Below are 25,202 nucleotides of genomic sequence, written 5' to 3' on the forward strand. Positions count from 1 at the left end.
GAGGAAACTGCTCTGCTCTCAGCAGCTGCTGTTAATGACATATGCTACAGCAGAAGACTGATAGCGGATTTCAAGGAAGATTTTCTGAGGTGCTGGTATTGCTACAGGTCTGGAGTGGAAGAAGTCTTCCACCAATCTGCAATAACCAGGATAAAGAGTTAGGACCATGAAATAAGGGTAGGAAAGAGAGTCTTATAGGAAATGGGATATGGAGGGAAAGGGTTATTTATCTGTGTAACGTAGTCCAGATTGTGATGTTAAGTCTGAATTTTATGGTTATCCCATGCAACATCTTGACAAATCTTGTAGAACCTATGGGCTTCTTCAGTAACAAGAGATAAAAGGAAGGAAAACACTGCAACTCTCATGTGTTTTCTGATCAAACTTTCACAAAATGGGAAAAACATGAAATGGGAAAGAGCATTTCACCATACAAGGTGAATGGAAGCCCATGTAATGCACAAATTCAAGCAAAATAAATGGTGTTTGGGTACAGCTAAGTTGGAAATTAAACCTCCTTAAACGTAGGTGCCTTAACCTGGGCCTGAACCCAGCCTTTCTGGCTTTATACAGGCTGTTGGACCATAGTTCTGGAAAGCTGAAACAGTTTTACTCAATTTAGCAGTCTGGCTGCAACCTCTGTTGAGCTGCTACAAAACCAGAGGGAAAGGCAGGGTAAATGCCTTGTGGTTAACTTGCACTGTGCTCCAAGCTGTTGTGGCAATGAGTCATCTCCATCTACTACTAGTTTGAGATTGTATATTCTTTGCATTTTAGGCATGCTTATTTTGCTATATATTACACTGTTGTGACCGAGGTTTGAAACTTACTATAGTTTGAGTATGAAACTGTTTAACTTCATTTTATTCTCACTACTGAAAGTATTTAGTAGGTCTTTACAGCACTTGAAAGTCAACTTTTGAAAACTTTTGCCAAAGGAATTAGTTTGTCCAAATTTCATCAGTTTTCTGATTAGAGCTTTAAAATGGTACTTTTCTTAAATGTACTTTGCCTGGCTAGGGAATATATCTAATCATTGCAGATATAGCGTTGAAGTATAAGGGAGTGGGAACTGATCAAAATTTGCAGTGAATATCTAAGTACCTTGAAGTTCTTTACAGATTCACCTCAGACAGAAATGAAGAAAGGTGTAACTTAAGTTGTTATCTTCCCTTTTGGTCACCCACAAGCTGTAGGTTCCAGTTTGAGAGCTAGTATAACTACTTGTCCACAGAAGAAGAAAATATATGATGATTAGGAGGGCTTTTCAATATGTAGAAAATAAGGGAGCATGTATGCAAACCCCAAAGGTTCTGACACAGCTTGCCATGCTATAAATTATTTTTCAACCAAAAAAAAAAAAGTGTGGAATCTGTAACGGTAGGGTTAAAATGAATGCTCTTACTTGATACGGAATCTACGCTTTGCTTGATACATTTCATTCATGCTTGTTTCATCACATCATTTATCATTAAATCTGGTAGACCCAGTTCAATCTTGCTTTATTGCTTGGCTTATTCAATTAGTATCTGGTTATCCAATTCTGTGCTAGAAACAAGGCAAAATTCTGGTTTTGTATTTGCAATCGCATTCTGTATGCTAGCTAATTTTTTTAAAGGTACTTCACATTTTTTGGATAACTGAGAAATGGACTTCAGTGTTAGATTTAGATACAGGAGAATCAAAAAGGATCCTTATATACAGAAGATCCATCTGCAAATTCAGTAGAAGTTATAGGAATGAATTTTGGAATTTGTTTTTTGGATTGAAAGCCTTTCATTTGCCAGCTTGAAATATTTTTATCTAAAGCTGAACATCTTTAAACATTCTCCCTTTTTCAGGACCTAAACATAACACTGTTTGTCTGTTAAAACATTAGGTCACTGAGAATTCATGTTAGGTCATTCAAAGAGAGCTTATTGTTTCAGAAAATAGACCTCCTGTGTCTATAGACCTACGGTGGGATGTATTTTCTTACCTACATATTAGTAAGTAAGAGTAAAAGTAAAATTAACATTACTAGGATATTTTCCTTCTGGCTCCTTTTTATACCTGTCTAAATCCAGATCTTTTCTGGTATGTCCTGTGTACATAAATTGTATTGGTTTTGAGAGCTGGATTCCACCTTGGGCTGTGCTGATGACCGCAGGATGTTTATGTGATCTATGCTAAGTTTCTGGCAGACTTCTCCTGCTGAGGTCTTCATGCAGTACTCTGTCCCTGAGACACTCATGTCATTTAGGACAGGTTTTTTTGTTTGTTTGTGCACCAATAGTTTGCAGGTACTTTAAGGGAAAATATATTTAGGCTAGACATGTGGGGAGTGTCAGCACTGCTGGGAAACTGAGAGCTGGCAGGAGCATGAGCAGAATTTCTTTAATATGTGAAAAAATCTCCAGACAACCCTAAAAAAAACCTGTTTAATAATAGTATATGATAACTTTAATACTTTTTCCAGTTTCTAGGGCTCAAAAATGCCAAATAAAGATAAGACAAACTTTTGCATTGACAAAGGAAGATCTATTTTACAAACTTAATGAGGGTAATGGACATGGTTTTGTCATGTTCTTTCTAAACCTGCTTTGGGAGTAAACTTCTACTGGATCACCTTTTAGAAGCAGAGAAAGACCTTGAAAAACCTAAAGATTCGTATTCTGTAATAAAACAAACTGTAGTTTCTAGAGAATTTGATGAGAAACTGTCACAGTGATATTACACATGAATCTCACAGTTAGGGCTCATGGGAACTTTTTAAAATAAAAAGTCAAAACCAATCATTAGAGATAAAGGAACAGAATACCTATTTAGGTTGTGAGTTGACTTCTGCAGCTTCAAGAGTAGGGATTAAGTTAACATTTCAGTATTTTTAAACTCTCCTTCTCTTGAAGGATAGCACAGGCCACACTACCATTTGGCTGTTCTGATGGAAAACTGCCTCAGGCTGTTTGTTCAAAGCCCCCGGGAGAAGCCTCTCTTCTGAATTGTTAATATGCTGTCCTTGGAGTCCTCCTTTCGTATGTTACCTGAAGGACCAGTATGACATCTTAGACACATAGATACACATGTGTTTTTGTGTCTAATAGCTGTGGGCAGTTATTTTGAATACTTACATGTATACAACTGCTAAACAAATGGTTAAGACTATATTTTGTGTTTGGAGTTATTTTATGGTCTGCGTCTAAAATGTCTATGAAAATGAGACATTTTTTGTCCTCAGTTGTATTTATGTTCAGGAAAGGACTGTAGGGCTCTTTGGGTCTCAACAACCAACTTAGTTCCAAGGACTTATGGCATATATTTAAATTTAAGATGACTGCACAGTGGCATGTGAGGTAGAATATTCCTTTTCTGACAGTGGGGTCTAGACTGGTTTATGCAAACGTGGATCAGGCCTCTGATGTTTTTTAAAGGGTATGTATGGCCCAAATCTGTATTAAATAGAAAATAATTTTTTTAAACAGTCTAAGAACATAGTTCTGAGTTTCTGAAGTCAAGTTTATAGCCCATCAAAACTTTACCAGCTCCTTGTACCCCTACAGCACAGCACTTCTGCATTTATGCCATGTGCCTAAAAGGCACATGAGAAGCATCTCAAACTTGTGTTCTTGATCTTGGAGGACAAAGCAGCTGCAATTATATTATGCACAGTCTGTTTCTTTTGGAGGGTGGTCCATTAAGAAGCTAAGTAGGTGTGAGGTCTCAGGCTGAACATATAAATAGACTCTTTGGAGAATTTAGCTGCCAAACGCTAATAAGTTTTTATTGTACAAATGAAATCTGAAATGTATAATAATTATATAGAATTTCATGGCAGTGGCAAGAATGAGTATTTTGCACATTACACCAATATGTAACAAATTCCAAACCTATGGAAAGAATGGAGGTCTTGAAGCTGCTTTGCAAGATGGATGTACAGAATGAGGGTAGAGACTTTTTTCTCAATATTTTTTTTAAAGAATGGACAAACAGTTTTAAACAGATCTTTCTGAAAAAGCAAAAGCCTGAGGTATAAGAAATTGGAGTTGGAATGGTGAAAATTTGACCATGTCTTAATTGTCTGAAAACCTAATCTTGAGGAAGCATCACACTTCCCACTAGAGACTGAAGCAAACCACGTTATAACAACAGGTAATTATTTTAATGGTTAAACTCTTTCCTCTTATGCTTTTACAATTTATTGCATCATTCTTTTGAGAAAAACTACTTTCACAATCTTTTAATTATTAATACTATTAAAGATATAATAATATGATTAAAAGCTGTTTAATCTACAAAAACTGGTGTAGAAAGTGCTGTGTATTAAGACTAAATTACTATGAATTAAAATGAAATCTTCACAAGAAAAAAAGCCAAGAATACAAATGTTTCCTGTGTGCCCTTTGTAACTATTATTTAAAGCATGATCACTTATCTCTGCATTCTCTCTCATTATTGACATTTGCCTTCCTTTGAGAACCTCTTGCCAAACAGTTCCTAAGAGTAAGAAACTAGTGCTTTTGAAAAGTTTAAATTCACAAGTACCAAGTTCAGACTTGCCATCTCTTCCCAATGGATTTTCTTCTCTTTTTTCATCCCAATCATTTACAAGGTTTGTGTCTGGAGAACCTTTTAAAGATAAGTATTACAATGTTCCTGGCGCTCTTTAAAGAACTGTGTTTTTTACTTTTGAAGTATAAAAAACAAGGGCAAAGTTGGTAAAACCTGGGGTTTTTTAAGTCTGTTTTCCCAAGGTCTGGCATTTGTTTTCTTCGGTCTGGTACAGAGTGTTTGCTCTGAATTATAGTTGTTGTCCTTCAATATTGAGAACTTAGAAATCCTTTCTATATTCACTATATTTTGGAGCTGATTGGACTATTGATTTGGTATCCTCTTATATATATGTATGTCAAAATAATCTGTAGAAGACTATAAATATGGTTAGGAATATCAATATATCTTTCGGGGTGCATTGCTTTGGGGGGTGGCGTTGTAAGATGCTTTTCTTTTGGAAACTGGTTGGTCATTATAGCATGTAAGTACAGAGAGGATTAGTTTTAAAGCTCTGCACATATGTGTAGGTGATCACTCTTTAGCTTCACCTCTCAAAATAACCAGAATGTAACAGCCTTTCTTCTGTAGTTATTTGTTGGGGGGGGTTTTGTTTATTTTGGTTTTTTATTTGTTTGAGTGTTTTCATTTTTTTCCCTGCCCTTTGTTTCCTCCTGGATACTGTAGTTAGGCAGGTATTAAGGATTTTCATGATTATATGGACCTTCAGCTTTTCTTAGTGCCCTTGTGCCAGGAATCGTGGATGTCAATGGAGCATATATATATCCACTACTGTTTCAATGGCAGCAGCTAAAATGGTAAATAAAGTACAGAACATTGTATATCAGTGAGCTTGGTTCATACTGTAGTCTCTTAGTCCATAGATCCAATGCTGTCCAAAGAGGTTAGACCTTGCTGCCTGCATACTGTGCACTTCAAAGTCATGGTGCTCATGTGCAGTAAACACAATGCTTTCAGGGAGTTTTGTTTCATAGGTAACCTAAAGTGTAGATCCTCTCTCAGAGGCCTCAGGATTACTGTGCGCTATGTTCGTCTGGGAAGCCTGAGTTGTCAGACAGGATCAGTAATTTGGAAAATTAGGGATATGTTTTATCTCCCCTTCCAGTCAGGAAGGAATTAGTATCAGGGGGCCAGGGTACAGCAGAATGGGAGTTGCACCAAGAGCGGGAGTCATGGCTGATCAGCAATAAATGGTAGAAGCAGAAGAGAAACGAGAAAGAAAATCTACTCCAGTCATGTTATGAGAAGGTAAGAAAAGAGGGCATGCTGAAAATTTTTAGCTCCATGCTCATAAAAATACTCACTGTAGGCCTTAATTTCTCGAAGCATTGAAGTTCTTAATTCTGAAAACAAAGTGAGGATTAGTTTCTACCGGAAAATATAACACTGAAAGGGATTTGAGTGGGAGTGTCTATTGCAGAGTGCTGCCTCCAATCAGTAGAACTGATCCCTTTGCAAACTGCTGCCTTGTTAGGCACCACGGATTTTGACTTAAGTTTTGTAGGTACTTGAAGTACTCAGAAAATTACTTCCGTTTAGGCAGTGAGAAGACATTGAGCCCATGCCCCAAATAGACTCAGTCCTAAATGATGGAGGCAGTTTCATTCTCTGAATACCACTTTTATAGAGGCAACTGATTGCTGTCCTTCAGCCTCAGGTGAGGCTGGAGATTCCAGATGCATGCCTTTCTCCAGGTGGCTGACTGAGGCATTCTGGCACTCAATGTACTGACAGTTATAAATTCATCCTTAAAGGTGTCACTTTATACATTGTTCAGTGAACTGCAGTACTGAATGCTCTGTAATGCCTGCATCACTCTTTGCATCTGGCCCTTAGTGTCCACTGATGATGAATGGCATCAGCTCCCTGTAGGCAGAACCACCCAAAAGGGCTAAATCATGGTGAGTGCTGTCCACACTTTAGTCAAAACTCCCTAAAATGCAGTTTTAAGTACAGTCACTGATGGAGGAGGGTGAGATCATACAGATGACCACATTTGTATTATGGTTCCTATTTAGAACAGTTAGGCAGTGAAAGATGGAAGGAGTTAATTTTATTTCTTTGGACTTCAGTGTTATGTTCTTTCCGACCCTTCCCTCAGCATCTGCTTATGGCAACTGTTTGAGACAGGATAGTAGAATAGGCAGATGTTATGATTCAACCCATTTTGGTCACTTCTGAATTCTTAGTGTTATCTCATTCCCCAGGATGTTTGACTAATTCCCATGCTATGGATCAAACAACAAAGGAAACCTGCTTTGCTTTCAGGCTGTCCTCTTTCCAACAGCACATCAGAATGTGTTTTCACTCCCATTAGAGTGGCAGGATTTCTTCTCTTGAAGACTATCTCAGCTGATGGAAGTGGTGTAAATGGGGAATGCCGTTAGGTTTTAACTAGAAATATGAACGCTGCATGCCTAAAACATGCAAGCAATACATTTTAGAAGTGAAGGCTTATCTCTTTCAGTGATTATTCCTATGCATTTCTTTCCATCTTCCATACCCTTTGGCTTTGCTGTCTGCTTCTCTGTGTATTTGATGCTTCCTTGTACTCTTTACTGTGTTCTATCTATGTCATTCAGCATGGCATGGATGGAAGAATGTATTGCCACTCCTTATATCAGCTCTTGATACTCTTTCATTTCAAGCAGGGCTTCCTTGGAGCCAAGCAGCATGAGTAGGGTGAGAGTAATTTTTTTGAAAAGTGAGGCCCAGACAGAGAAGGAAATACATTTTTGAAGTTGGCTAGAATAGAGGCTTTAGATAGCAAGAAACTGCTGCATTGTACACTGTACTTTATTCTTGCTGCAAACTGTCTGACCATATTGACATAGAATCACTGATTTTAAATAGAATTTAACTAGCACATAGTTGAGGTCATATTTTACATCTCTTCAAAAATAGTATATCTAAAACTCAATATTTAGTTATCATTAGGCCACCAAAGATGCTGCTCTGTCCATTGACTCACTGTAAAATATGTTTCCATAAAAATGCAACCTGAGATAAAAGCCAACAATCCTGAAACTTCAGAAGGAACCACGATCTACTCTAGGTGAAAGTTTTGGATTTTCTAATTTTTTATTATAATTTCTGTCCTGCTGTTTTAAGAAGCATGTCTTGTCTTAAATAGCATCTTTACGGTTAAGCAGAACTGAAGACCATCTGAGTTTCAGTGCTAGCCTGGATGTACTGGATAAAAATTAAGTTTTAAATTTCTCACTCATTTTGCTTGTATGCACACAAAAAGAAAAACTTGCTTCTTGGCTTTTAACTCTGAGAAGCTGTAGAGTGACTCAGGCTTGTGATGAAAAATTTCTGCTGTGATGACAGCCCAAGAATGCTGTCTGCTGGATCAGGTCAGCTTTGGAATTCAGGGCGCTTCTCTTTTGTTTGTCTGTGAACTTGACAGGAGATCTTCCAAAAGGAAACAAAACGGATATTTTTATGATATGCCACTCATTCCGGGTTTCTTCTTGCAGTAGCTCAGTCACTTGTTTTCTTCAATTTTATTTAAACACAGTGAGACTGAAGAGCCTTCTTGCTATCTGAGAAATCACCACCGGGTTTCCCAGTAATTCTCGAGTTTTGACATGTGTCTCCAGCTTACTCGTCCTTGAGCAAAACATACTTTTAAATATTTTCAGTGGCTAGAGCCAGACAGGGTCATTACAGTAATTCATTCTGACTGTCATAACAGAAGACAAAGAAGCTTGCCCAGTAGTTTCTGTTTCTGCCAAAGCATATCTTTAAGGACATAACATCCTAGCCTTTATTTAGCTGTGCGTTACTCTGGTTGCTTCACACACTGTTTCTGATTCTCAGGAGGAGAATTCCTACTTCAGACCACACAGGGGAGCTCCCTTTAGATGATTTGTTATCACATCTTTCCAATGTTTGCCAGGAGCTTTTTTTTTTGCTTGTGAATACTGCATTACAGTACTGTACAATACTATTTTATTATGCAAGGAAAACTGAACTTTGTAAAACTATCTAGTATTGTTTTGATTTGGAAGAATTTACACATCAGGAACCATCATAGATGGCTACATCATCACACTCAATCTGTCCTGTATCTCCAAGGAACTTGATTTTGATTAGTTTAAGTACTTTGAGAATACTTTCTCTCTCTGAAATACTGCTTTGAAAATTAGTACAGTGGTTCCATGTTCATATAATCTTTTGATCAGATTTTAATCCTGTCTTACTGCTTGTTTAGCTATGATACATTTTTTTGGATACAGCACATGTGTTACTATTAAAATATGCTTGTATATATCTGCATATACTGTATGTAAGTATACAAATTGGACAATGAACTTGCACAAATAAATTTTACAAATATGCTTTTTTATAAAAGACATCTTTTGTATATATGGATATGAAAAGTGATCTGGCATGACTTAATTTTCAGTATTTGTTTTCAATGCCAGTTTTAGGCCATATATAAAAATAATAAATTTAATTTTTATTACAAAATATTAATTTTGGAAAAGTGATGTAAAAAATTAATCAGGAAAAATTATGAAATTACATAGAAAATATATACCCATTCCTCGAGGAACATTTCTTGAACTTTTCTTGAAACTTTACCCTTAGGAGCATCAAAATCTTTGCTTTTTTCAAGTTTCTTTTTTCTTTTTTCTAAAACAGTTTTAAACAAGGTAATCATCTTTTGAGAAGTATCAATTAATGCTTTTATGTATAGCACTCAGCTAAGTCATTCGTTATACTTCGGTACAGAGTTGTTCCCAAAAGCAAAATTACGAGTAGTTTCAAAATTATTTCAGACTCTAGACACTAAAACTCATCTCCTTTGTAAATGATGGGGAACAGAATGACAGACTGTACTGTTCACTTGAGCAAATGTCTAGACAGGCCCCCTGCATCTGTAAGTAGAGTCTGTTGGATCCTGACTTTGTCCATATTGACAAAAGTCCTGTCCTTGTCAAAGGTTTTCTATTAGGATAGTCTGCTAAATTAGTCTGAAGTGTATCTTTCAAGGTGGAAAATGAGTTTAAACAGGAAAGGCTAAGGTAGAAATAAGACTGTGGCAGCAAATACAAGTCAACAAAGGAATGCTGTCAAACCTGGCAGGCCCAAAGCCTACATGACCTACATGAAGCATTTCACAGTGTTTCTATTGACAGATGCATGACTGAACCTGCATCTGGCAAGTTCTGCTGAGAGCCACCAAAACAGCTCCTTTTTTTTGGCCAAAAGAGTGGATATAAAACCCTTTCTGTGACTTGCCAAATGCACACAAATAAATTTGGCATGCCAGCTTCTATTTGAGACTGTGGTAGCACGTTGTACTTTTCCTCTGACTGTCATTATTAACTCCTCACAAGTGCTACATCATGTCTTCCACTGATAATGTGTAGTTGACCCTGTTAGATTTGTTGTGCTTCCATTTGAGTTACTGGGAGGTTGCCTTTTTTCTAGCAGCTGCAGCTTTGAAGGAGTATGCTCCGCAGCATATTTCATGCCTCTGGCCAGCTACACAAAGCAAATTCTGCTTTTTGATATTTGGGCCTCTGAGCACATTGGATGTGTCTATGCAGCTGGCACCAGACTCTTGCACTTATGCAGAAGCTGGCTAGATGTGAAGCAGTCCTCAACTGCATCACCTGAGCACCGATACCTGTGTTAGTGAGCGGGCATCCGTGCTAATGCAACTGCTTCCAGGCCAGTGTTTTGTATGCGGCTAGCTCAGGGTGTAAGCAGAGTCTGGTTGCACCTGCCTATGTAGATATCTCTGTTGTGTCCAACAGAACGTGTAGAACTGCCAGTTCTGGTCACTTAAAAATAAATTATCAAATTACAGTATAAAGAAATAGTTGTACCATTACAAAATACAAGAGGAGTGGAAAAATAATGCTACTGCAAAGGAAAAAAACCTTTTTTTCTTTTACACCAAACTATTTCCATTGAAATGCCAGAGCGTACAAAAGTGGGAATTGGCAGGAGACTCCTCCACGCAGCATTTCTCTGTTGGATGCTTGGGGGAAAGCGGCTTTGAAGCTGGATGAGTGGGGAGGCTGGAAATCCTATTGAGTGTGCTTAGGATTTTGAACAGGATTTTCAGAACTTTTTCATTCTGAACTGCAAAATATGCTAGTTGTTATGTGGCAAATGGTGAGGTTTGTACCAAATATGCATAACCAATTATGGAGTATGCTATGGAGCAGAAAGAACAGCTTTGGTGCCTGTTATACTGCGTTCCTAGAACTTCATTTGGTGATTGAGTGATTTTAAAGAAAGTGAAAGATAAATACTTCCACACCCATTGGAAAAGCAGATATTTTCCTTTTAACAGAGAACATCTGTCGTAGTTAAACTTATATATGAAATACTTTTTTTTCTGAGAAATGAGAGCTACTGCAGTTTTTACAAACAGTAAAGACTGAAAAGAGGACAAGAGTCCTTATGAATTAAAGGTCCCCTTCTATATAGAAAATAGGGATTTTAGAGTAACCTCCATGATTGTCCTACATTAAAAAAAAAAAAAAAAACCCACAAAATAAACCCAAAACAAAACCCCACAAAAAACCCAGAAGCTAGAAATAAAAAACCCCACAGCCTCATTTCTAAGACCTCTAGAAGCTGTTGTCTTCCCTCATTTTACACAGATGTAGTTTGTTAGTATTCTGGAAATGTAGATATCAAAAGCCCTGCTTTACACACTAAACAGTGTGAACAGCTAAGTATTTGTGTATGTGACATTAGGTAGCATTAGTCTTTGTCTCCTAAAAAGGCTAGTCCAGATAATAGTATAAGGGCCAGCTTCTCTAGCTCAAAAGTTGACTCATGCATTTAGTTACTGATTCAGCTGAACAAGTTCTGCTTACAGCACATGAACAGGCCCATATAGTTGCACAAACTGCTCACATGATTCAGAGCACAATAATCTTTTGAGTTAGTGTGATGGTAACTTTTTTTTCCCTCCATAAAGAAGGTTGAGAGTCGCAGAAGACAGTTTATCTTTTAAAAATGTTTGATGCTGTACTGATAGAAGCGATATTTTGGGACTGATTTACAGCAGGAGGAGCCTCCAAACATGTATTAGTATCTACTATTACATCAGCCAGTGCTATTCTGAGAGACAAATTTTGGGACTCAAAAGTGAATTTGATGAGAATTTAAAAAAAAAAAAAAAAAATCCAAGATAATCAGTCCTGAATAGTTTTTTACTTTTTCTACCTGTTGCAGTTAGATAAATAGGTATAGTTCAAAAACTACATCAAAAAAGGTAGAGGAACAGAAAACACCATAATATGCTTTGTTTGAAGACCAACCACAGTTTTGATACTTGCAGTGTTGGCTACAATGAGGTATTTTATACTAGCCTGACTTAATTCTGTAGAATACGGTTTTGCCCAGAGTAGGTATTGATTAAAAAAAAAAAAAAAGTGTCCAAATTGTTTAGTGCTGCTCCAATTTAATGCCTAGTTCAATCTATCATATATGCATAATTTTCATCCTGTCATGGATTAGTTTCAAAGTAGTCTAAGGGAAATGTAGAATATTGATTTACAGTGCTACTAATGCAATGCTAGAAATAAGCTGTTATGCCTTGTAAGAGCAGCAGAAGCAGTTATATGCAAGATCTGATGGGTTTTATGTGAATGGAGATAAAAGTGACATGGTTGATGAAGTGAGCTGTTGGAAAATGTCATTATATTCCTCAGTAACTAAATTCCCTCTGTCCCACACAAATGGAAAAAAATCTCAATAATATTTTAAAATCTGGGTTTCTTTTTAAAAAGTACTTTTCATTCAAAAAAGCTGTTGTTGGAAAATCTTTATAATATGTTTTTCCCTGAAGCTCTTTTAATTATTATTGTGAGAGGCTGGGAAGTTTGTGGCTTGGTTTCATTTTTTCATATGGTCTTCATTTTCTTTTATTGAAAGCAAATTACATTTTACGTGTATGTATGTGTGTGTATTTTTAGTGAGAGAGAGAGAGAAAGGAGGGCAACCTTCAACCTGGAAAAGGTGGCAGAAGACTAAGAAATATTTTCCCATCATTAATTTAGCCATTCCAACTTAGTTATATATGGTCAACTAGTAAATTTCTCCTTCCAAACTGGCCTTTGCTCATGAAACACAACATGTTTCCTTTGGCTGCAGGAGCTTTAAGTAGACATGGTACAAGAGGCTAACAATGTTAAGTGAGCGGAAAGGTCTATTAAAACTTTTTAAAGTGGGCAAGAAAGAACAGTACTACTTGCTTACTTGAACTCAAAGTATTAAAATACGAAACTGTGGTTCTACTACTACTACTGTGGTAGTAGAGAAAGTGTATTTTTTCCTAGCTGAGAGTGTAAGATACTATTGGCAGGTGATTGTTGATTATTTGTAGACTTAAATAATTATCATCTGAGTAGTACTGTTTGAACTTACTCTCATGCAGACCTATTTTGTTTACTTAGCAGTTTGTGAAAGAAAGAGTAAAATTTATATTAATACTGAGGATGGATAAAATATTCTAATTATTAACAGTGGTTTGAGTTTGGCCTGGGAGGATACTAGTTCTTCTGAAGGTGGAATGAAGTTTTTATTTTGTTTGCCTGAGGACTGAAGTCCACAAATTATGGCAGGTCAACTGGTTGGCGAATACCTTTTAATTTGTATTGCTTAATGCATAAATTGGTATTTTTTCACTGCATTTTGAGTTTCAGCTTAGATTTTCTGAAATGATGTGATGAAATATAAAAATACATAATTACCACAAAACACATCATGAAAAGGAACAAGGCATATATCTGTCTAACAGTTTGCCCCTTCTATTTCTCCTTCCTTTGCACATTCCACCCTTTGTTAGTCACTTTCTTTTGGCTTTTCTAATTTTGTTCAAATTTTAATTTATTATTATCAGCAACATATTTTATTATAGCCTTTTTTTAAATCCACATTTATTTTTTTCTCGCTTCCTATATATAAAAGAATATTTCTGTACAGTATCACATAATTACTTATGTAGTTATTGCATTGTCTGTTTGTGTATGCTTAAGGATAAAGGGAAACAAGCCATATCTCTTGTAATCCATTTGGCTACATAGAACTAAATGAAAATAGCATCTGGTTGGAATTGTTTGTTGAACACTTAGGTCATTGTTATAAATATGAGAAGTCCACTGCTATCTTCCATTGGTTTTAATTGTCAAAGGTTTATGTGTAATGGACAAAAGACATTATATTTTGATGAAAGCAGAATTAACCCTTTTCCAGAACTAGAAGAGCAATGTGGTTGTGAGAGTTAATAACCAATACGAAATTTTGCTTCAACATGGTTCATCATAACAATAAAATTTCTCTGTATGACTTTTTGAACAACCTTACATCCAGTTACTTCTTTCAGTAGGACAGAGGGACTGCATAAAGCTATGTAGTAGAGAAGTCCATGTTCATAAATAATTTTTGCTTATTGTAGCACACCCCAGCCATCCTATCACAGCAGCTTCAGCACCCTCCAGTAGCATTCGTATATTCATATTCAACTTATTCCTTATGTTCCTTTGCAGTATGCTTTCTTGTTACAGTAAGAGAAATGTACAGAGACCTGCTCATACACAGGTCACCACAGGTGACAAACACATCATGGGTTTATTTTCTTGTATCCACACTAGAAATCTCTCTTAAAGGAAAAAGTGTTTGTAAAGAACAAAAATAATACATATCTGACAGCTAAAAGTATTCTGACATTTCTGTTTAAAACTAAAGGTGTCCCTGACTAATTCCCACAGATATAACATTATGGTTACCTTTAATAACTCAGCCTACAATTTCATATGTGTTTTACTACAAGAGTTTAAGTGATCAGTCTAGCACAGAAAATGTTATCTGCATGGAACAGGAGAGACTGTATTTAGAAAATTGACCCCTTGACTATTGCAGTGCCAGATTCTTACCCTTTTATTTCCCAGTAGTGCCTATTTTTCTGAGTAGTACTAGTTGGATTTAGGTGTAAGGATGGCAAAAGGGGTGTCTCAGTTTAAAGTGCTATAGTGTAATCTGTTTCACGCACAAAAAAATTTTTAATAAGAAAAAACAGAAGCCAAAGGAAGTAATATCTTCAGCACTTGTGCATTTGCAAATTACTTTCCCTATTTTAGAAGTGTTCCAGCTCTTTTTCTTTGTAATTCCTAATTTAACAATTTTCAAGATAATCTTTGGCCTAAGAAATTATTGGAATAAATGTAAGAAAACTGTAACACTTAAGACATTTTTGCAAAAGTTAACATCTAAAATGCCTAGAGGAGAAGAACTTTATTCATATTTGACATCTGTCTCTTTATTTTTAACCAATGATTTTAAATAATTTCACATTACGCATCTTTATCAAGTGCATGTTTTTATACCTCCTAAATTGTATCCCCTACATTTCTTCAACGTGTGTGCTTCTTTCTTACTCAGTAACCCTTTTCTTTATTCCCTCCTCAAAGTGTCATAACTATTGGAATGGTTTATGTATATTTCCAGGGGTAGGTACTTGGAGGTTCACATTTTGAGTGATATGTGTTACTATGATCTGTTCATTCAAAGTAATTTGGAGGCAGAAGGACAAGCCACCAACATGTGGATAGAGTTCAAAAAACAATGCTGTCATGGTTCTATTTCTGTGCTTTAACTCTGGGACACGCCATGTAATCAATTACCTTGCATCAAAACAGCAATGTGTTAATAAGTGCTAAGCAGCCTGTGGTAAATGTGAAATCATGAGAGTAATTATAGCCTTTATAGGCTAAGCCAGGGTTCACAGCTGAGCCCATCTAGTGGGCTGCTGCCATCAAAACGTCAGCTTCTGTGCCTTAGCTGGGTCTTTTTCTCCCCCTCCTGTGCTCTTGTCATTCCTTTACACCATGTGCGGTAACTGTAAGGTTCTTTGGGACCTGCTTTAGCTGAGATAGCTAAGACTAATCAACCTTATTTGCCAGTTTAGTTTTCTCCTATTTGAGAAAATTAAAGAGCATTACAGAAAAGTTTCATCAACATTGAAGGAGTGAGCAGAGGAAGAACAGGTCCATATATCACATAGCATGTTTCATAGCCCGTATTTTTAATTCAGGTCTTTGGCTCTGGCCATGAGCACAATAAATAGTTACCATGGTTTAGTTGAGTGGCGTGATTTTTATTTTTTTTTTAAACCTGCATCTTGCATGTGAAACAGAGCCAGTTGTTCCCTTATATGATTAGAAGTAAAAAGAAGTCTTGAAGATGAGCTATGTTGCAATCTGTGTTTTATAATTTTAAAAGGTTGATTATATCAGTGCAGTTTAGATATTTAAAATCCTTTTGGATTACTTAGTAGTTTGGGACATCTTGAGTTAAAAAGTGATGTTCTGTGGCAGATCAAACCAGTCTGGGTTCAGATCTATGATAGTAACTTCAAACCGCTTCATACTGGAAAAGAAGACTGGAGAGAAGTGTATGTTGGAGGAAGGAGTCCAGTGCTTGGCCAGTTCAACTCCTCTTTTCCCTGGTACGTCTGTGACTAGATACAGCCACTGCAGCAGCACCTGAACAAATCATATGGCCAGACCTCCAGTGCAGATATGCAGGAGCCCAGGCTATGGCCACCCTTCTGCCCGTGCCCACAGGTTTGTCAGGGCTGGTTGCAGGCAGCTGCAGGGGTACGACACTGGTGGGCTCTGCTGGATGTGGTAGTGCAGTGGCTAATTGCCAAGGCTGGTCTCCTCGTGTGTGTGGCTCGTGCCACAGCAGAGGAGTAGGACAAGCTCTGACCTTACCCTGCATTAGAGACTGCAGAAGTTTCAAACTCTGTAAATGTTAGAGAGATGTACCTCTTGCTACTATATGATATATTCTGCATGGTTTTTAAGGTCTATGTCATATATAATTCAAATATAAAAGTAGACTTCCTGAAGATAATGTAATCTGAATCCTTCAACTTTTCAGTATTTTAATTAATTTTTAGTTTCCTGCCTTTAAGCTCAGGACATTTGTTTTCCTGCAAAATTGTTACAATTTTCCATGCCTGTCCTCGACAAAGATGGACTGTGCTGTTCCAAGGGAAATGGAATGAGGTCACCTTATGGAAATGTTTGTCACATAATAAACATCACAGGATGAGAGTGTAAAAAAAGGAGCCTAAAATGACAGCAAGAACAGTTAGCTATTGGCAGCAGCTGAGAGGAGTAGAAGGAAGCATGTGGCAGCAGGAAAGTGTGCAAGAGGAAAAAGAGAGAGCAATGCAAAAAGAGGTGGAGTGGAAAGCTGGAAATGTGTTCCCATTGTTCGAAAAGGATAATATGGCAACTTTGCATACCCCAGCAACAGGGGAAGGTCAACATCTGTGTATTCACTGGAACACAGACAGCATGTTTAAATCTGTGTTTGAAACTGAATGTTGGCTGTAGATGATCCTACAAAGAAACTGTCACAATGCAATGACGTACTTTGTCAAGTAAATGTCCCTGCAGCCCAGTGTGCTGACTTATAATAGGCCTAAGCAGATGCTTGAAGAAGAGGAGGAACAGGGCAGTCATCCTAGAAGATGAAAAGGTCAAAATGCTGTTCAGTTGAATTTCATGTTTCTTGGGATTTCAGTCACAGTCTTTGAATACTTGGAGATAACAATACTTGTGTCTCTAAGTACACCTATTGTGCTGTCTCCTTTTTATTTCCTGATAAAATTTTAGTTTCTTGGTATTTCTTGATTTTGTTAGGAAAATATATTAAAAACAATTTTTAGATTATAAATTTTGTCTCTTCAGTACATTTTTCATGTCTTAGATTTTGAAAATAGGGACACTTTTACTATTTCTACCAGGAAAAAAAAGAGCTTAACTTCAGCAAAGTATTATGTCTTTTCCTTCGCAGCTTTTTGAAAGGAATCTGATACTTGGGTAACAGTAGTGCTAATGTGCTAATAAGGATTTAATAGACTTATTTCAGTTACATAGATTATACTTAGGCAACCTTGACCCAGTGGATTGTTGTTTTTCTCTGTTTCATAGAATAGGGTATGATTCTTAGGTACTACTCATTTTGAGAACAGAGTAAGCTATTGATCGCTGTATTAATCCAGACCCTGATGTAAGAGCACTTGCCAGTTGCTGTGTATCTTATTAACACATAAACTGCCATCTGCAGAGTGGCCTAACAGAGGATTATGTTGTTCCTTAATGCCACCCATCTGAGTGGCTGTTATAAAAATAACCAAATAATGCTACTCAAGATAATGCCCCAAGCACATTGACTGCAAAATCGCCTATTGCACTTCTCTATAAACACCAAGATATCATCTAAAATGCAAGAGGAGTCACATTATCCTCATTTTAGTTCTGTCTGCTTTAGAGTTGATCACAGCATCCAGTTTTGCCCTCCATGGCTTACTCTGTCATTTAAAGAATCCATCATGTATTATCTTTTTTCTTTCACCTATTTGCCACGTTATTGGGAAAGACAACCTCTATTATTCAAGGATCCATATATTGTTTGATGCTAGGGTAGGGAGCTGTGAGCAGTGGTACTTGTGAAACATTACCCCCAAAATTACTACCTGTTTTTATCCCGAGACTTAAACAGATTCTGTCCTAATGGATCACTTGGTACAGGCCCAAAGCTTGTCTTTGCCAAAGGCAGATGTTCTTAAAGTTTTAGATGTTTCCCCCAACATTGTCATTATTCTACTTTTTTCCTTTGGGTAAATTGCTGAGTTTGATTTTTATTTTTTTTTTTTATATACTGTTTTCTTCTGAACCACTGAATCATTGGCGGTTTTTTCGCTCCATATAAGTATTAAGTGTTAGAGAAAGGTGAATACTGAGCTAAATGATAGCTTTAGTATGATTCAGCCAAATTCTTGTTCTTCTGTTTTCTGTTCAGGAGTTATTTTCAATAGATTTATTTTTTTACACGAGTAGTGTGCTATTTATCTTTTGCCACATTTCTCAAAAAATATTTGGTGAGCATATCTTTGAATCGTTGTTAGAGTTGAGTTGTATCCCAACACCATTGCCACAATCTACATGGCTGATTTTTGCCATGTAGATTTGATGAAAGACCTTAAGTGCGATTTCATATTTATTCTTAACCAAACTCTGTTCACTGACTTATTTATGTAATGTAAAGTGAAAGTTGATAGCATCACCATTGCTGGGCCATTGTGTTTGTGGTACTCATGGTCATCCATGGTGCTTCCTCTCTCTAGTGGGAGAGTGGAGGACCATATCATGGCTAATGTGGGCCAGACACAACACCCAGACTTCAGGGGAACAGTTGGTACTGGAAGCTGTAAATATAAGGTACTACTGCAGTATTTCCAAGTTAAATTATTTTTATCTTCTGTAAAAATTTTCCAGGCTATAAACAGTTTTTCAGTAATGTCACTTCTCATACCCAACAGTCAATGCATGCAAAAAGTACTCTGGTGAAAGGAATTATTAAAATGACATTTTGTCATTCAAGAGGAATAGTATTTATAACAGGTTTGTAAGTAACCTTTCCCTGAACTCTGTAGTGAATGAACATGACAGTGTACTTTTTCAAATGGAAATTAAGTGTTTGAGAAGAGTAATTAAATTGTTGCAAGCTATGGGTAGGGTAAAGTGAGTGATTTCAGAGTGTTAAAAGTTGAAGAAAATCACTGATAAGAGTCAGTGGGGAAAGCAATCATAGAATTATAGTATCATTTAGGTTATTTGAATTGGTTTAGGAAGCAACTAGCCCTTTTCTCATCCCCCAAATAATTAACAATCAATTCCTTCCTTATTCTAATTTAATTTTGGCAAGGTAAGACGAATTTATCAAATCTTTAATAATCTTGGGGAAGAATTATGAAATACACATAGTCTTTGAACTTGACCCAGAAAATGACTTAATGCAAAAATAAGTAGCTCTAATGCTGATTCTTGGAAAGTGTTAAAGATGAAAATTCAGCACTTGGAACTACTGATGTGATTGGGAATAAATAATACACTGTCCTGGGATGAATTATACATGGGGTATTGATAAGTGATTTATAACTAAAAATCAGTCTGAGTCAACTGGAAAATGGTCATAATGAGGAAGAGGCTGGTGATCTGCAATCTATATGCTTGCAGAAAGTCACTGACCCTAAAGAGAAGCTGAAAAACAATTCTGACACTGGAGGATAAACAAATAAGATTTTTTGTTGTCAGTTATTCAGACTTCTTATATTCTGTTTAAGTTCAAACTGTCCCTGGTGCAAGATTTGCTTACCAGAGCAGAGTACTTACATGAGCTATAACGAGTTTCATTGTTTTCAGTGAAGCAGCTACATTAGTTTGATATTGCTAATTCCCTTATGCTATAAGAGATCTGCAAATCTATTGGCATCCTTCTGAAATGTCATTGATTTGGTAATCTTAGGCTATGCCTGTATTAGCGAATCGAGCTGTGCCGGGGCCCAGACCCAGGCCCTGGCAGGCAAACTGTTCTTATCCTCCCTGTGGCCCAAAGCAGCTCCCAGACAATCCTTAGACACAGTTCAGGAGTTAGGGACTTGGCCAGCCTAGCAAATTATCCTATTAGGCATTTGGATGGAGCCTTTTTTATTCTTTTCTTTCAGTATTTTGCTTATATATGACCAGACTGTGCCAGTTGTGCTCAGGGCCCGAGAGCAGGAGGCAATGGCCCTCTTCAGCCTCCTGTCCTGAGAGGTAGAGAGGAATCTACTGAAACACACCAAAATGTTCTACAACTCGTTAAAAAATATGTTGAGCAATATTGAATAATTCCAGTGTCAGAAGCTACAGGGTAGACTGGGGAAAGGTGGGTTTTGATATGAGCAGATTGCAGGTGCTGTGTGGAGTTGGAAGGAGTGGATCAGGAAAAGAGTGATTTGGGGAGGGTACTTATACAAGCTTCAGTGGGAGAGAATTTAACGGTAAAACCTCAGAGGAGATGCAGACTTGACATTAGGAAACACTCCTTTACGAAGAAGGTAGCCAAACACTGGAATGGGCTTCCTAGAGAGGTGGTCAATGCCCCAGGCCTGTCTGTGTTTAAGAGGTATTTGGACAATGCTCTTAATGATATGCTTTAACTTTTGCTCAGTTCTGAAGTGATCAAGCATTTGGTCTAGATGGTTGTTGTAAGTCCCTTCCAGCTGAACTATCCTATCCTATCCTATCCTATCCTATCCTATCCTATCCTATCCTATCCTATCCTATCCTATCCTATCCTATCCTATCCTATCCTATCCTATCCTATCCTATCCCAAAGGGATCAGAAATAAATTGGAAGTAGAGGGGGAAAAGCAAGAGGTTTTGGGGAAGCATTGTGGGGAGAGGAGATGGAGTTTGGTTGGAAATGGCAGTGGGTGACATGGACAGAGTTTAGGAGAGTGAAACTTTGGGAGACAAAGCATTTGCACTTGGGAAAATTAGATTTGGGAGGAACTGGGACAAAAGAAATAAAGCCAGGGGCTTTAGGGGAGAGGAGTTTGGGGAAGGAAAACTGGAGAGATGGGAGGTTCTATGGCAAAATGGACCCTGCGTCAAGATCACATTCGGCTGCCAGAAGCCCTTTCCCTTTCCCAGACATATGCATGGTTTTCAAATATCTTTGCCCTGACTTTCTGCCTTCATAAAGCCCTATGTTTCAAATTTCAGGGACCTATTTTCTTAAAACACCAAACAGCTTTAAGATTCTGATTTTCCTTGAATTTCAAAGCTAGCAAACAAACTCAGCATTCATATTCTGTCCTTGATTCTCTGCTTCTTCATTCCTCCTGTATAGAAATGCTATGGAGTGTAATTGAGAGCTGTAGCTGTGACAGCTTTTAATACCTTCCTTTTACCGACTCATTTTGGGCCACACTGATTTATATGTGTCCTGGCGTGTAAGACACACGTGTCCAGGCTAAGATATTCTGAGAATCTTTTAGAACAAAAGATCTGGGTCAGATGCATTGAAGTAAATAAGCTAGTGATATAATGCAGTAAAACCAGTAATAATTTAAAATAATTTGATATTAAAAAATCTAATAATCTGCAAGATGATTACGAGTGAAGTACTCTTCTTAATAGTGAGCAAGATAATGAGTTCTTTTGAGTTATCACCATGCATTATTTAATTTCAGGTTTGAAGGAAGTGTGTGGGCAAAGGTAACCCATACTTACACTTTAAATATGAGCTATAAGATAAGTCACAGAATAAGTTATATTGGTGGCTTCCTATGCCAAATTTGGACCCTCCTGTATTTATGTAGAACACAGTAACTCTCTGATAAGATGATTTTTCACTTTATTGAGATGGTTACTTTGAAAGTATTGTAGCTTAGTCTAACTGTGTCTATAGTAGAGCTGTAACAGTTGGCACAGTGAGGGTCATCTGGAATATGCATTGAAAGTTAATTTTTGTCCCTTCAAAAGCCAGTTTTCAAATCTTAAACTTTTAAGAAAAATAAGGGCAACACTGCAATTGGTTGCTGAGGAGCCTAATGTTCAAAGTAGGATTATGGTGTAAAATTTGTTCATTAAATGTTACTGGGTAGACTGTGAAAAATACCTAAAACATTTCCCCCCACTGTGGCCTAAAAATAGCCAAATCAGTTTAGAGGAAATCTTGGGAGGTGGCAAGAAAGGGGAAAAAAAGAAAAGAAACAAACAAAAAAAAAAGAAACTTGTATGCTAGGTATCTGTTCAAATCTTGTTTAAAGAAAAAAAAATAGTGTTTTCCATGTAGCCTCGGTTTTATAGCTGTGATAAGCTGCTTCCCAGAAGAAGACGGTTGCTTTTGTAACCCTATTTTTACACTTTTTCATTTCCAGTGTATTTAAACAATAAGAGCAAACATCAAAACAGATGAAAATATTTGTTTTCAATCTAATTTTTCAGCACTTCATGCAACTCACACTTTCTTGTTAAGCTCAAGCAGTTTTGTCTACTGCTATTTTAAGTATTACAAGGCTGATCTGGAATATTTAAAACAGAAGTCTTTTAAACACACAGGAAATATTCATTGTTAGTGATTTGTTAAGTGATCAGGCTAGTAAAAATCTAACATATGATTAATCTGAGAAACAAGTAGTATTTCTTTCAGCTGGTTTAACAAGTAGGAAAAAAACCCCATTCAGAATGCATCCCCTTGGAAATGTGAGTGAATTACAGCCTAAATAGTTTTCTGATTGTGTACATTACATGAAGGAATATTAAAAGCATTTGAAGGCACAGCTAAATCATTCTGCAATTCGAGCACTGAATTTAACATGAGTGAAATACTTAGTGCTATTTTAACCGTATTGTAGCATTTCCCGAGACTTGAATGGAATGTCTTTTTCCGACTTGCAATAGTGTTTATTACTCAATTATTTGGTGATTGCTAGTATAATCATAAAATATAAGAAAAATGGCATATCTTATGAAGCATCTTGTTTTATATAACACACATTTTTCCTTTCGGAAAACTCGATATGGGATTTTTTTTCTTTAAAAACACTATGGTTGGGGAAGGGTTGTAATTGCTATGTATTTTAATCATCGATCTAGTACCTTTTCAGTGTCCAGCCTCAGGAATTCATGTCCTACCTTTTAGTTGAATGAAAGCTGTCCCTCGATAGAGGGAGTGTCTGCTTGCCAGCTGTCACCAAAAGTCCCTGCTTTCTTAACTCAGAGGTGCTCCTCTTGCAGCAGGCATGATTCACAGGAGTGCTCAGCAGGCATTTCAGAAGAGTTAGGAGGAGGCAGCCCTCTCATTCAAAACCCCTTTTTGGTGGCTTTTGGACTTTTTAACTTATTGAAAAGCTGAGCTGAATCATATGCTGGCTACTGACTGATGGGTCTGCCTTCTGATTCAGTTCCAGGAGAGAATAATTTTTTGTTTCCCAGCAGAAGTGGCTCTGTATGAGAAGTGGAAGGGGATTGGGGATTCTCACTCATTTAACCTCCCTGTTCTTATATATCTGTGTTAAAGAGGAGCATGAAATTTATTTGACATGTCTCTCTAATGGGATGGGCTCTTTTGGAGAGTAGAAAACAAATTCCTTTATGTTCTGTAACCAATAAAAATTGCTTCTTATGAGGAAAACTTACAGAATTTTGCCATGTTTGTAAGTCTATTCATATTCTTGTAGCAAAACTCAGATTTCAGAAAGGGGAGACAAGCTTCCTAGAAGATCTTACAAATACCTTCATGTCTTCTGTCCATTTTTCTACTTCTGTGAATGTATGGGTCAGATACACTATCTGTGAATTTTTTCCATATTAAGAAACGATAGGTAAGTCCAAAGTATTAGTGTTTCCTGGAATCCAAGAGAATAATCTCAAATCAAGATCTTTTCTTCCTTTCTGTTACCACTTCTGAATCCATTAATCTGAGTGTTGGATTTGGATGATTTGAAAATTCCCTCTTTGAAACACTGGTTTCATGGCTACGATAGTCCCATACCAGACTTTCAAAGATCATGTTGTACTTTACCATATCCATATTTTATCTCTTGTATTCTTGTTTCTATCTTGCTGATATATCTTATGCTGACACTTAGATTCAGCATGAACAGTTCTTTAAGAAAACCTTGCTTTTGGAGTATATTCAGTCACTGCCATAGCCCTTGGGAGAATGAAAAAAAAATTAGAAAATTAAGTATAAATCTTGAAGATGACAGTGCAGTGTGTGAATTATATCTGTTGATTGAGGCAGATTAATCTTTTTTGCAGTCGCTGTTTCATTTTGACGTTTCTCTGATGTGAGACTTCTAACTACATTTTAAGACCACTTCTTAAATTAAACATCATTAGAGTTACATTATTGTGCTATTTCAAAATGCAATGTCAGAAAAGTTATATACTACTATTATATAGACAACTCTTGTCATGTTCCCTGCACCTTAGTTTCAGAGATATTTGAAACTATTTTTCAAAATTTAGTGCAAAATACTTCAGAATTTAGAGATCAGAAATATAATCAGCTCCATGGCCTTGAATTTTATCTGCAACGATATAGGAAATACTTTTTATTTCTGATCTTTTGTACATGTAGCCAAAATCTTGTGAGATTAGTTTGTCTACAGCTGTTGATCGTACTCATGGAACGTATTATTTAAAAGCTGCTTATCTGCCCAATTTCTTTCAGTTTGAGTCTGTCCACTATAAGGATGAGCAAAGCTTCTGAGATAACGTTAATTTAATTCAAATTGCAAGTCAGTTATGGCTCTAAACCTGAAATGAAAAACATTTGGCTGAAAGTTTTAGTTTAGTGCATAAAGAAGACCTATGTGAGAATGGCCATGTTAGTTAGGGCACTGCTGCTTTGGAGGCAGCGATCTTATTCATTTCTATGACATCTTCATCAGTGATTTCAGGAGAGACAAGCTTTTCACTGAACTGCAGAACTTCTCTACATTTGGAGGCACAAGGCTGTCACAAGGTACATCTCCTTTCAGATGATCATTCGTTTTTTGCTGTACCTTTCATCATCCTTCAGGGACTGAGGGCTTGACATGCTGAAGGGCAGAACAGAAGGGCATAGTGCAAGCGAATGGGAGTTCTGTTTATAATTTAAAAGAAAGAAAAAAATATGTCAAAGAAAGGGGTACCCAGAATTAGTGGATATACATGCCACAGAATCTTTCTGCTTCAGGGAACTGGGAATTCTTAGGATGGGGATGATAAAATACCAGTATCTCATAGGAACCTCATGAACATTTGTAAAACTCTCAGATG

The 25,202-nt window shown here is 36.9% G+C and overlaps 1 protein-coding gene across 1 annotated transcript in view; it reads right to left on the reverse strand.

Annotated features, from left to right (window-relative positions):
• Positions 1-23,284, reverse strand: part of COL10A1 (collagen type X alpha 1 chain) — a 39,938-nt gene extending 16,654 nt beyond the window's left edge. The window contains exon 1 of the mRNA XM_026844051.1: positions 23,070-23,284. The gene's annotated coding sequence lies outside the window, so the exon portion shown is untranslated. The remainder of the gene's footprint in view (positions 1-23,069) is intronic.
• Positions 23,285-25,202: the final 1,918 nt, after the last annotated feature.

This window comes from Athene cunicularia (assembly GCF_003259725.1).
Source record: "Athene cunicularia isolate RWA chromosome 3 unlocalized genomic scaffold, athCun1 chr3_part1, whole genome shotgun sequence".
In the NCBI taxonomy this organism is placed as follows: domain Eukaryota; kingdom Metazoa; phylum Chordata; class Aves; order Strigiformes; family Strigidae; genus Athene; species Athene cunicularia.